This window comes from Ascaphus truei, chromosome 7 (assembly GCF_040206685.1).
Source record: "Ascaphus truei isolate aAscTru1 chromosome 7, aAscTru1.hap1, whole genome shotgun sequence".
NCBI classification, from domain to species: domain Eukaryota; kingdom Metazoa; phylum Chordata; class Amphibia; order Anura; family Ascaphidae; genus Ascaphus; species Ascaphus truei.
Window position 1 is genome coordinate 94,983,703 of NC_134489.1, and position 12,118 is coordinate 94,995,820.

A 12,118-nucleotide genomic window follows, 5' to 3' on the forward strand; every position below is an offset into this window, starting at 1 on the left:
TCTATTTTGTATGAGAAAGGGTTTATTAGCATTTAAATTACATGACAAGAAAACTCAACATTGTCCTTTAAATTTACCTCACAAAAGTGGGTTAAAGCGTTGAAAATTGGAGAGACTAAATATTAACTGTCTAAAAAGATACTAAAACGTACTTTTAGGGGTGAAATACAGCAACCAAGTCACACAGTAGTGTCTGATAAGCAATTCACGCACCAACAAAGCATGTTTAATTCAGAAAAAGGTTTAACTATTTATTCTCCCATCTTTGAAAGATATCTTTAAAAATGTAACTAAAATAATATCATGTTAGCGGCTCCAGTAATGTGCTGTTTGTGCAGACCAGTCTGCACTCTTATTTGTAAACCTATTCCATACTGCTCTGTGCTCCCACAATGTTCACAGCTGAATGAGCTATGTAATGACCACATTCACCTTCATTCTCAATACACATATATTCTTTCTTCTTTACAATTGTCATATCAAAAATTGTTGATTGACGAGACACGATCTATAAATAATACAACACTTTAAAATACTGGCTTGGGAAATGTTATCTTATATTAAACAAATGTAGACTTTAGCACAAAGGCTGCTGTGTAAAAATATGGCACAGGTCTTTATGAATTCTGGTTTTTGGAATGACAAAATATGGATTGATGACTTGTTGTTAAACTCCTAAAAATGTTGGATAGGAACTGTGAACATCTTGTTTGAAGAAGAAAAATATTTTCTTTAGGCTATCTGCACTTTAGAATGAAAGATACTATTCTACAATTAGTAATAATAATTATAGCTTCTTTTCATATACCACATTTCTTCCAGTGGGGCTCAAAATGCTTCATAATTACAGTATAGTGCACTGCACAGGTAGAGTGACTTGCTCAAGGTCACAAGGAGCTGATACCAGGAAATGAACCAGGTTCCCGTGACTCAGCTGTCATTGTATACATAGTCAGTGTCCTACATCACTGAGTCCACTCCTTGACTATGTCTGGTTATGTAATATGGTTTATGACTTTTGTCTGTTAGATAATAATGATCAGTATTTTGGGGTATTACACTTGGTTGAATTAAGAATTGCGAAAATACTGTAACATTTTCTTGGAAAATTTAGAACAATCATGTTAAAGCTGCATGTCACAAAATACGGTTTCACACACCTTATCACATTCTACAATGGTCTACTGTATATAGACCATATTGACTATTTAATATTCTTACAAAAGTATATGTTTTAAAGTAGACTACACATTAGTCGTGTTGGTATATAACAGGGGTGGCCCAACTAAGTCCTCAAGAACAACCATCATATGTATGAAATAATAGTAGTGCCCATGGAGGGCCAAAGAAAGGGTGAAGATGGAAGAAATATGATACCCTCTCTCTCTTTTAGTCGATACAAATGCAATTAATTATAAATCCAAAAACCAGTTAAAGCTGCAGACCAATCAATATCCTATGTGGTTTTTTTTAATAAATCAGTTCTGTATTATGAGAAAATACTTGTAGAAAAATAATTTAAAAAAAAACTCTGACATTTTTAAAGTGTTACAAAGTAACAAGCCTGGTTTTCTATAGAAACCAATTACAAAGTCACAGATACTGAGTCAATATTACTGTGCAGCCATTTAGTGAACCCCAAGCTGAATCCTCGCCGATCGATCCCGAAGAACGGCTTGATCAGCAACTTCGCTAATTACTTATCATTGTGTGGATTGTATTGATGCACATATTAAAGAGAACATGTACAGTATTTAAAAAAAAAACGCAGATTGGACTACTGCTTTAACTGAATGCATTATCCTAAAAAAAGACAACATGTGACAGGTAAAAAAAGGGACATCATATAAAGAAAATTATAACTTGAGATATTAGTAATGCAACTGTTTTTAGATATTAAATAACAGTGTAGTAATAATTGTTAAATAAACTCCCATAAAGCTTATTGATAACCAAGTGGCAAAAAAACTGCCAATAAATGTTAGTATCTCATGTACAACAATTTAACCCAATAAAGAAAGTTAAAAAGTCATGTAATGTAATGTTCGAACTGCCAATGTATGTTAGGCATAATTGTGAATTACAGTAGGCAGGATTTGTTCATTTCCAGATTAAAGCATGCATGTATTTTGTATACATACTGTATCTCACCAAAAGTGGTGCTCAATATTCTTGCAATGTGGTTTGCTTTTGATGTTACCAGAGAAGATGATTCTTAGCTGTAGTGTAAGTAAGACTACATTTTACTATAACAAGCTAGTTTGGTATTGGAAGGACCTTAGTCTTAAGTACATGACTGTAGCAGTGTAACGGAGTGCTCACACAAACAACGTGTGACCACAAGGCCGAGGTGGGGATTTAAAATAACACCAACCCACAGCTGCGTGGGCGCGTCTGGAGTGTAGATTGGTCGAGGTAGCCGGGTCGGGTGGGGGGAGGTCTGGATGGTCAGTAATACTTGCAGAGGTCGGTGTTGGAGAGTAGCGGATCGTAGGAGGTACTTAGCCGTGATCTGGATTGGAGAGAAGCGGATCGTCGTGGTACTTTGCCGAGGTCAGTAGTGGAGAGGTGCGGATGGTCGTACGTAGCCGAGGTCAGAACAGAAGAGCGGAGTCCGGAAGAGTAGCCAAGGTAAGGAACAAGGAACAAGGAGCAGGACAAGACTGTGGAGGCAAGACAGCAATGAACACTTCGCTAGCACGAAGGTTTATGCTCAGCCAAATTGCCAGCTGAGCATATAAATTGGAGATTGTCCAATGAGGAGGATGCATACTCCTGAGTAAGCTGGATTGTGGATGGCTGCTGGAAACAGCACAGGTGAATACTCAGGCAGAGGAATCAGCAACAGGTGTAGTATAGGTAGAGGAGCAAGGAAGGTTCTGCGCATTTGTGCGAGTGCCGCGCATAGCGGGTGTGCACTGCGTGATGGTGGCGTCACCACGTGAGCGAAGCCTGGAGGTGGGGGCAGCATTTAGTGCAGATTGTGGTCCACGAGCGCCCCTAGATGGAATTCTGGTATTCGCCAGCAGGCGAGATGTGCTGCAGGAGGCAGGAGAAGAGGAACACCCGGTCGCGTGTTGGGGTAAGCAAGGAGCGCGCCGAGGATCACAGATCCTTACATGCAGTTTGCAGCATGTTCCCTCTCTTCCTGGTACAGTAGCTATCCAAACAATATATAACAAAATGGAGGCGTTCCCAATACTTCACTTTTTGGAGGGATTTTCCCTATTACATGTAGTACCTTTTCCCCCACCCTAAGTGAGATCATATAGCTACCGGTGCATTCTGGTACGGTGCATACCTGTTTGGTAGAACAGAAGGCCCTGAGAACTCTGCGATGGTATGGGGAGGCATCAGGACAGGCTCTCAGTGATGATCCTTCATAGCGCAGTGCCTCCAGCCGGTAAGGATCCTGGTGCAGCCAGGATGGTCCGCACTGGCAAGTCACGTAGTGTTCCATTCAAGTAGCCACAACAGGTGTATTCAACTGGATCTTTATTTGCAGTATGCATACAGTTATGGCAGGCTCATTGACTGAAGAAGTACCCACAGGACTTGAGGCACTGCAGGCCCCTTCTCAGCTCCTTTACCCCTTGATGGGATAAATGGTAAGTTCTTCCAGTCCACAGGGGGAGGGAAGAGAGCTTCTGACTTCTGGGAGAGTGTCAGTTTATGTACCCATGGGGAGGGGCTTGTAACCCTGCCCCATAACAGGGCAGGTCCGATACTGACAGGCATTACATCATAGGCATGTGACCCAGCCAGTATCCTCCCCAATGATGACACTCTCTGGTTGTTGTTAGGCCAGCCACTGGATACAGCAATAGCGTATCCAGGCTGCAACAACACGCTAGGCCTCCATGAGAGAGCTTATCACCCACAGTGCCTGTGTCTTACAGGACATACTGTTAGGGCCAAAGAAAAGATGATAGCCAGGAGACTAGGCTACATACATATCAAACAAAATGCTCCTCCTTATATCTCAGCCCTAATTACTCGCTCTACACCATCCCGACTCTTGCGTTCTGCTCAAGGATGTCTTCTCTCTACCCCTTTTGTATCTAAAGCCCTCTCCCACCTTAAAACTTTCTCACTGACTGCCCCACACCTCTGGAATGCCCTTCCCCTCAATATCCGACTAGCACACTCTCTATCCACCTTTAATACCCACCTCAAAACACACCTGCTTAAGGAAGCACATGAGTAGCTCCATGGCTGATAATTAACACCTCATACATAAACCTTGGCCCCTTGCAGACGCACTTACAGAACGCCCTCCTGTTGTTCTTAGCAACAAATTAGATTGTAAGCTCTTCGGAAGCAGGGACTCATTTTCCTAAATGGTACTTTTAAGTCTTAAGCACTTCTCCCCTTTATTTGTTATTTATATATTACAGTATTTGTTATTTATATGATTGTCACATGTATTACTGCTGTGAAGCGCTATGTACATTAATGCGCTATATAAATAAAAACATACAGACATAGACATACATATACATACATTCAATACATTCCTCAAGGTACTGTTTATTAGTGTAGCCAGGTCTAAGATTGGTGTACATATCTCTTTCTCATGTTGGCAGTAACCCTGGTAAGTGTGCAGGAGTGCCAGCAACAATCATGAGGTTTCCTCTCACACCCTGGTGGGGTGTCATATGTCCCCAAAGGAAGTGACAACATGCAGTGTGTTCCCACTTAGGATACAGGGCATGTTTGTTCTCCGGGGGGTGATATAAGACACAGCACTGCCTAAAGTTAGAAGTTCAGTTTCCTGTTGTTGAGCTGCTCAGTTCAGTGAGAGGCACGTGAAGGTCTGCAACGTTGTTGCAGTGTCTCCTGCTAGCTGTGAGTCAGTGAGCATACGCAGCAGAGTTAGAGGAGCTGAGAGAGACAAAGCAGCTCAAGAGAGGAGCTTACAGCAGCCAGAGAAGCTGGGGAATCTCTTTAAGAGTAGAGGTGGAAAGCAGATCTATTAGGGTAAGGGACCTTCCTAATGGAGTGCTGCAAGGAGATGAGTGGCTGAGCTGTTATCTGTGAGGGGCAGCTTGCCCATATCAACCATCAATAAAGATGCCCTGTTCGAATATACCTCCACTGTGTGAGTGTGAAGTTACTCAGCAGTGGATGGCACCACCAAGAAGGAGTTCCTCACCAGGAGAATCTCCCTGCGGAAGCATAGATCCTGATGAGGTGGAGGCGCTGCACATGAAGTAAGTTGGACTCGCACACACTACCTCAGCTGCCTGTCTGGATGACATCCCCTAATACCATCAAGCGGGAGACTCAGGAGCCCTGTTGCCTACAGGTGCACCACCAGACACGAACACGTAATGGGGACTGGTTAGACTACCCGGGCCAATGTGAGATTGGGGGGGGGGAATACCCGTTACATTAGTATTCCTGTTGTTTAACTCAGTTAGGGGTGCTTGTTTCCCCCACGGCTATGCCATTACCATTAGGGCTCTCGTTCTATAAAGTGCCAAGTCCCACTGACTTCAATGAGGCTTTCTGTGTAATTCTGGATCACGCTATCGCTACTTTATAGAATAAGGGCATAAAAGCCTTAAACTGATCTGGTTCGTAGTTTCACAGAAGAAATAACATGTTTGACCAAGCCTATTCTGGCTGCTATTATACTCACTTCTAGCAACCATCCACTTGTACAATGTTTAAATGCATAACTTTTTGAGAAAATGTCTCCCTTAGACCATTAGCATCCTTTAGAAACACTCACAGAAAGAGAGATACACTAGAGAGTTACCATGCTTTCTGTGAATAGACTTGATTTACAATAGGGTTGTGTACAGTATGTAAGGCGTGTGATGTCTCTCAATAAGAACATAGCAGGAGTTTTCTGCCTTAAGAGAACCTCGACCTTTTTCAATGCAGGTTACAGTTTTCAATAAGGAGTAGGAATAGTAGAGAAATGTGATGTAAAGAAAGGGGCAGAAGAGATCCTTTTGTTTTGTTTGCTGTTTGTATGGGGACTGTATTGATGTACACAGTGCCATGCACTGCTCAAAAGCACATTGCAGTCAATAAGTGCAGTCCCCTGTCTGATGGCTGACAGTTTTCTTTTTATAATGTCTAACATACTGTATGAGAAATTCAATAAGTTAAGCACAAAAAGCAAATATTAGATGAAATTGAGTAACTTGGTTAAAAGCACAGTTAAAAGCACAGCATGCCCAATAACAAATTGGCTGTTTTTAGAAAAAAAAAGTAGTTAAAAAGCTTTTTCTATAGAGATATCCTCGTGCTTATAGACCCGTGGCAACCATAGATGTAGTACAAGTTTATTAAACAAAAAATCTCTGTCTTTGCTACATGGATATGCAAAGCATTAAAGTCACAAGATACTCTACAAAGGTATCCATCAATAATTATGCTCTGTAAAATATCTACAGCATATTAAAATATGCCAAAGTATGTACATCAGTATAGAGGAGAAATACTCCCTGTTGGATATGGTAGAAATATAATTGCATACAATGCTTGACTAACAATACGTTCACAAAGTCTATTCACAGTTAATAGAAAAAACTACAGTGCAAACCTGTCTGAGGTAGTGATAACAGCGCAAAATACAACTGAAAAGGATCAATGCAAAAAAAAAAGGGGAATAAAAAGAATAGATGATAAAGTGCTCCAAAAAGGTAATGGGTTGCACTCACATGGTCTTTAGTGATCTTAAATTCTAAAAGGGTTTTCCCAGGTGATCTTCCTGATGCACCGCTCCTCAATGGAAAAAGCAGAATACCAAGACATACAGATGCAGCGGCTGTTATTCGAACACTTCACACGGTGTATACCTCGGAATACCCATGTCATGACGCGGATTTCTTCCAACCATACCGCCTTAAGACGCGAGTTCAGGCGAGTGCAGAAAATGACATTTTTGTGTTCTGGTTTTTAATCACCTGAAATTGACACAGTAGCACAGTAGCACAGTAGCACAGTACTGTACACATTGCAATTCATTCATTTCATTGCATTTAATTTCACACAAAACATGAAATTCAAACAAAGCAACCGCGATAAACACGTGTGCCCGGGGCGATTGGCCGCGTTAATGCCATGTGGATTACAGCAGGGCACACGAAAACGGCGCCGTGATTTGTTCGAATAACAACCGCTGCATCTGTAGCATTACATCTTTTACTGCTCATGGAAAACTAAAATGAAACAAAAGGGGTGGCAAATGAAAATGAGCATTGAGTGTCATAAGGGCACACCGTCACCCTCTCCGGACCTATCCTTCTGTACGATCAGCACCAGGCCATTGAGCACGCTGTATCTCCACTGCTTCTTCTTCAGTGTTTGGGAAGTCCAAAGATGGTCACTGGTACTTTGGATGGTGTCCTACATGTGCCAATCCCTTTCTCAGTCTATTCTCAGTTAACTGGTCAGCTTTAGAACCAGTGAGGCCCATATGTCAGCGAGAGGTTGTGCAGAGGCATTTATCATGCTGCTGACCTGGGTGGTCTGGAGGCTTGCGTCTATCATAATAATAATAATAATAATAATAATAACATGTTCTTGTATAGCACTTCTAGTTTTACGTAGCACTTTACAGAGACTTTTTGCTGGCACTGGTCCTTGCCCCGTGGAGCTTACAATCTATGTTGTTGGTGCCTGAGGCACAGGGAGACAGAGTGACTTGCCCAAGGTCACAAGGAGCCGACTCTGGGAATTGAACCAGGTTCCCCTGCTTCAAACTCTCAGTGCCAGTCTTTTACTCACTGAGCCACTCCCCTATCTTGCTGAGCTGTGTCTACATTTTATAGGGTGTAACATACATACATACATCATCATATAAACAACCCTTGTTAGTACGTTAATCATCTTTGTATTGCTGTATCTTTGTATTGCAGTAGAGTAGAGGCAACGTTTATTCTAACATTTGCCGTAAACTAGCCGGGTTACATTCTGGGTATGTGCTGGGTATGTGCTGGGTGTGTTCTGGGCTAGTTTGAGGCACGTTTAAGGCATTTCTGCATTGACTAACGACCCATAGGATTAACACAGCAGGGATCCCTGGCATTCCAATTCAGTTTGAATGGGACTGCCAGGGACCCCCGCTGTTAATCTGATAGGCCATTAATCAATGCAGAAATGCTGGGGCTAGTTTAAGGAAAGTTTAAGGCATGTATTCAGAAAGTACCTGGGTGTTTCCTGGGTTTTTTGGGGAATTGCCACTGGTTTTTGTTCGAATAAGAGTTGCCTCTACTGAATATGTGCCCCTATAAGTTGGAGTAACAGAAATATACATAGAATAGTTACAAACCTTTCCCATACAACAATCTATTAGGGGCTGCATGGGAGTTTGTACAACTTGGTAGATACAGTATGTATTACATTAGATTGGTGTTTTTCAACAAGGGCTCCTATGAACCCTTGGGTTTCCCGGCATCCCTAAAGGGTTCCCTGTATTTTTGGTTATTTTAAAATGGTATCAAATACAGAAGAATTTACAATGCATCTATCACAGACTCACTATTAGAGATGGTTGGTGGGTTCCTCAAAATTTCACTTAGGGTTCCTTAACCAAAAATAGGTTGGAAACCACTGCATTAGATGGTGATAAAACATATGCATCAAGTTGTACAATTCAAGCAAAATGGGACACGTTGGATTATACTTAGAGATACACTTTGCCAGTTAGATGCAATCCCATTGAGTGCTTGCACTAAAAGAGGGAAATAAAATAAAACTTAAAGTATCTATAAAGAGAGAGATATACTACTTATTTCAAATAGCACTTCTGCTGAGCCTGCTGTTATGACAGGTGACATTGGAAGCAGTATAAACAAAAGGTGCACTTAACGCAGAAAAATGAAATATTCTGTAGAATAGTCATCTTTGTACCTTAAAATCTGCCAGATACCAATTCATGAGTTAAGCCCGGCACAACTTGTAGTGGCACTGCATAGACTATCATATATGTGCCATTAAATCAACTATCTAAAAAATATTTTTAATCATATAAATTGGGTTTCAACAGCAAGTTACCAAGGCTGATACTATGCTAAATGGTTGTGGTGTTGATGTAAATATACGTTCATTTAGATTTAAATATAGTATGTTTTTTTTATTCTAGAGCATACTTCTATCTTTTTTTCTGGGCCATTGTTTCTATCATCTTTCCGCAAGCTTGTCTTTATCTGCTTCACTTTCAAAGTTGGAAGAAACCAAATAATTATATTTTTTAATAGATTTCAACCACACATTAAATACGTTATGGTGGGTAAAAAAGTGACAAAAAACCTCCACCGTACAGCAAATAAAATATCACGTGTCTGAGACAGGTCTGCAACCCTGATTTTCACCATTATCTCCTAGCATAGAATGCTTCCACTGCAGCCAGGGATTCTGGGAAATTTTGAATATAGTTATATATGTAACCCCTCTGTTTTACCTCAGACTGACATCCGTGGCTAATATGGGGACTAGAGTCCTCCTCCCTTATTCCTTACCCAAAACACAGTCGTAGGTCAGACAAAGGGAAACCTATCACAGTGATGCACTGTAAATAACAATAGGATATTTATAATGTAATTATCGCTAGGCACCAATGTAACAATATGAGCCTCAAACGTGAGGATCAGTCAGTATATACACAATGGACTCTTCAAACAAGACGCTGTACAGATGTCTACCCGTGTCTCTCCCAGTGATCACCAAACCCTGCGTGTAAGGGCCTGTGTAAAGGTGACGGCACACTGTTGGAGCTCTAAGATAGTGTATGAACGTAGCAGGCCTGTACTTTGCAAATACTTCGATAGCCTTTTACTTGGATTCCAATGAGGATGCCCTCTGTCGTTACGTGTGCCTCCCACTATCAGGCATGTGGCTGCTCTGCTTAGGTTCCACTCTTGGAGTCGGTCTGCAATCTGGGCCCCCAGCATCCATTGAGTCGTACTGCTCATGGCCTTGTTCCTGGTCGGCCAGAGGTCCCTCAGGATCACAACTGCTCTCCCCCACGTGCTCTGCCAGGAACTCTTAAAATACTCCTATCTCTTAGTCCCTCCTCTCCACAGTCGAATGTCATTTTCTGAGGCCCTGGCCATCACAAATCACATCCTGGGCACACTAAAGAGAGGTGGCAGGAAGGGGACAGTGTATGTGTGTCAGCTGCATGCACTTACAAGGGGATTACATATATATATATATATATATATATATATATATACATATAATGAAATAATAATTGATTAAATAGTACTAAAAGTATAATTATCAAGTGAGATAACTGACATTTCTCAGTCTATTAGTCAATCAGTCCCAGCTGAGCGTGGTTACTTATTGGGTATTATTTTATAATATATTATAATATAGGTGAGTAGCGTGACATACCAGTTTCTGACCCGTCTTTTCTCTCTACCAGTATTATACTAGTCAATCAGTTCCAGTTGAGTACCAACAAAACCTTTATGATAGATATGCAAAATTGTCCAAATTTTCCTCCCCAATGTTTCCCTTGAACTTTTTAAAAAAATGTAAAAATTCAGCAAAATGTTTAACAGAACATTTAGACCCAAAAGTTCAGTCGAAATTGACAAGTTAAAAGACTACAATAGGTTATTAGAGATAGAGAGAGAACATGGAGACGTACATGGGAAATATGCTAATTTAAATAGTTTCAACATAATTTACATATTTAAATCAGTTTCAGGTATGTTCATAGACACATCCCAGGATGTAGAATTTTAACTAGAGATGGCCTAAATGTTTTGGTGGATTTCTACTTCTCACTGAGTGATCATACAATCCAAGTACTTTACCCTCTTCATGGATAGAGAAGCATATCTAGTATGCCATCTTCTGCCCTCAGATACCTTTTGTCACAGAAAGATAACTTTCAGTCCATTTATTTAAATAGGCTGTAATGTATTCCAGCACTTACGGAATCTTATGTCAAAACACTGCTTAGTAAATATGGCCCACTCTCTTTATCCTTTATGATTAGAAATACTCACTCAAGTCACAAGCTCACTTTATTATAGTACTCTCTGCATTTGCTTTATTTGCTGAGTTTCACCTTGTTTTTACTTGTCTGTGTCAGAAAACATGTATTTTATTTAATCTCTATTAGAATATGGAGAATAGGCAATTCTTTAGAGCAGGTGTTCGCCTATATACTCAAAGTTGGTAAAATACCCCTCAGAGATGTATAATCACCTGGACAAAGTAACTTTTAATACATATACAATTAAAAAGAATAAAAAAAAGACCTCCAAAGAGTTGCAAAATAGAGGATACATGAACATAATACAATGTATCCGTGATGTATTAACCTAAGTAAGTTAAAAGGTTATAAATGTACTAAGAGACAGAATAAAGTGAATAATAAAAGAAAAAATCATTATAAAAACCACAAGAAGTGAGGGTGATCAAATCACAATGTGTTCTGGTCCTAGTACTTAGTGGTAATTTAAGTAAAAGGATAAGCAATGAACAAAGCCGGTATATTTATATTCACAGAACAAAAATACTCCCGATTTAGAGCTTGTTTGATAATGCAGATTGAAAATTCAAAAATGCATTAAAACACACATTGGCTTCTTCAGAGGTGCAGTCATCCTGAAAGAGACCCCACATACATAGGAGGGATTTAATGCCCCACCTGTTCAATATCTATAAAATAGATTGCATTGACCTGTCTAATAAAATGTATAACATCCAGATAGTACCAAGACTATTCATCTACAAATAATAATAGTTTTGCATGTCGGACCACAGTTATAACTGTGTAATCCCTAGAGCAGCGGAGGTGGCATCCATTTTCTTTTAACCTACAGTAGTAGAGCGAGGTAGCCCATGTTCTGTTCATCTTTTATATAATCTCACCTAGCCTCAGTAACTCAGAGCCCTCAGTACATAGTATTACTTTGTGCTTGAAGTGCTTTCAAAGTTACAATCAACAAAATAGAGATCCCTTGGAGGTATGCTGTTAGTAGAGAGTGTGCACTGCAATCCATCAGCTGGTTTAGCTCACACTACTAGAGCTGTGGCCTAGAAATCCCCTGTTGGGCTGACACCATCCCAGTCATTAGGCTTGTGCCTTAGGCTTATCAACTCTAGATAGTTGGTATTGAAATCCTTTTTAGGAAGT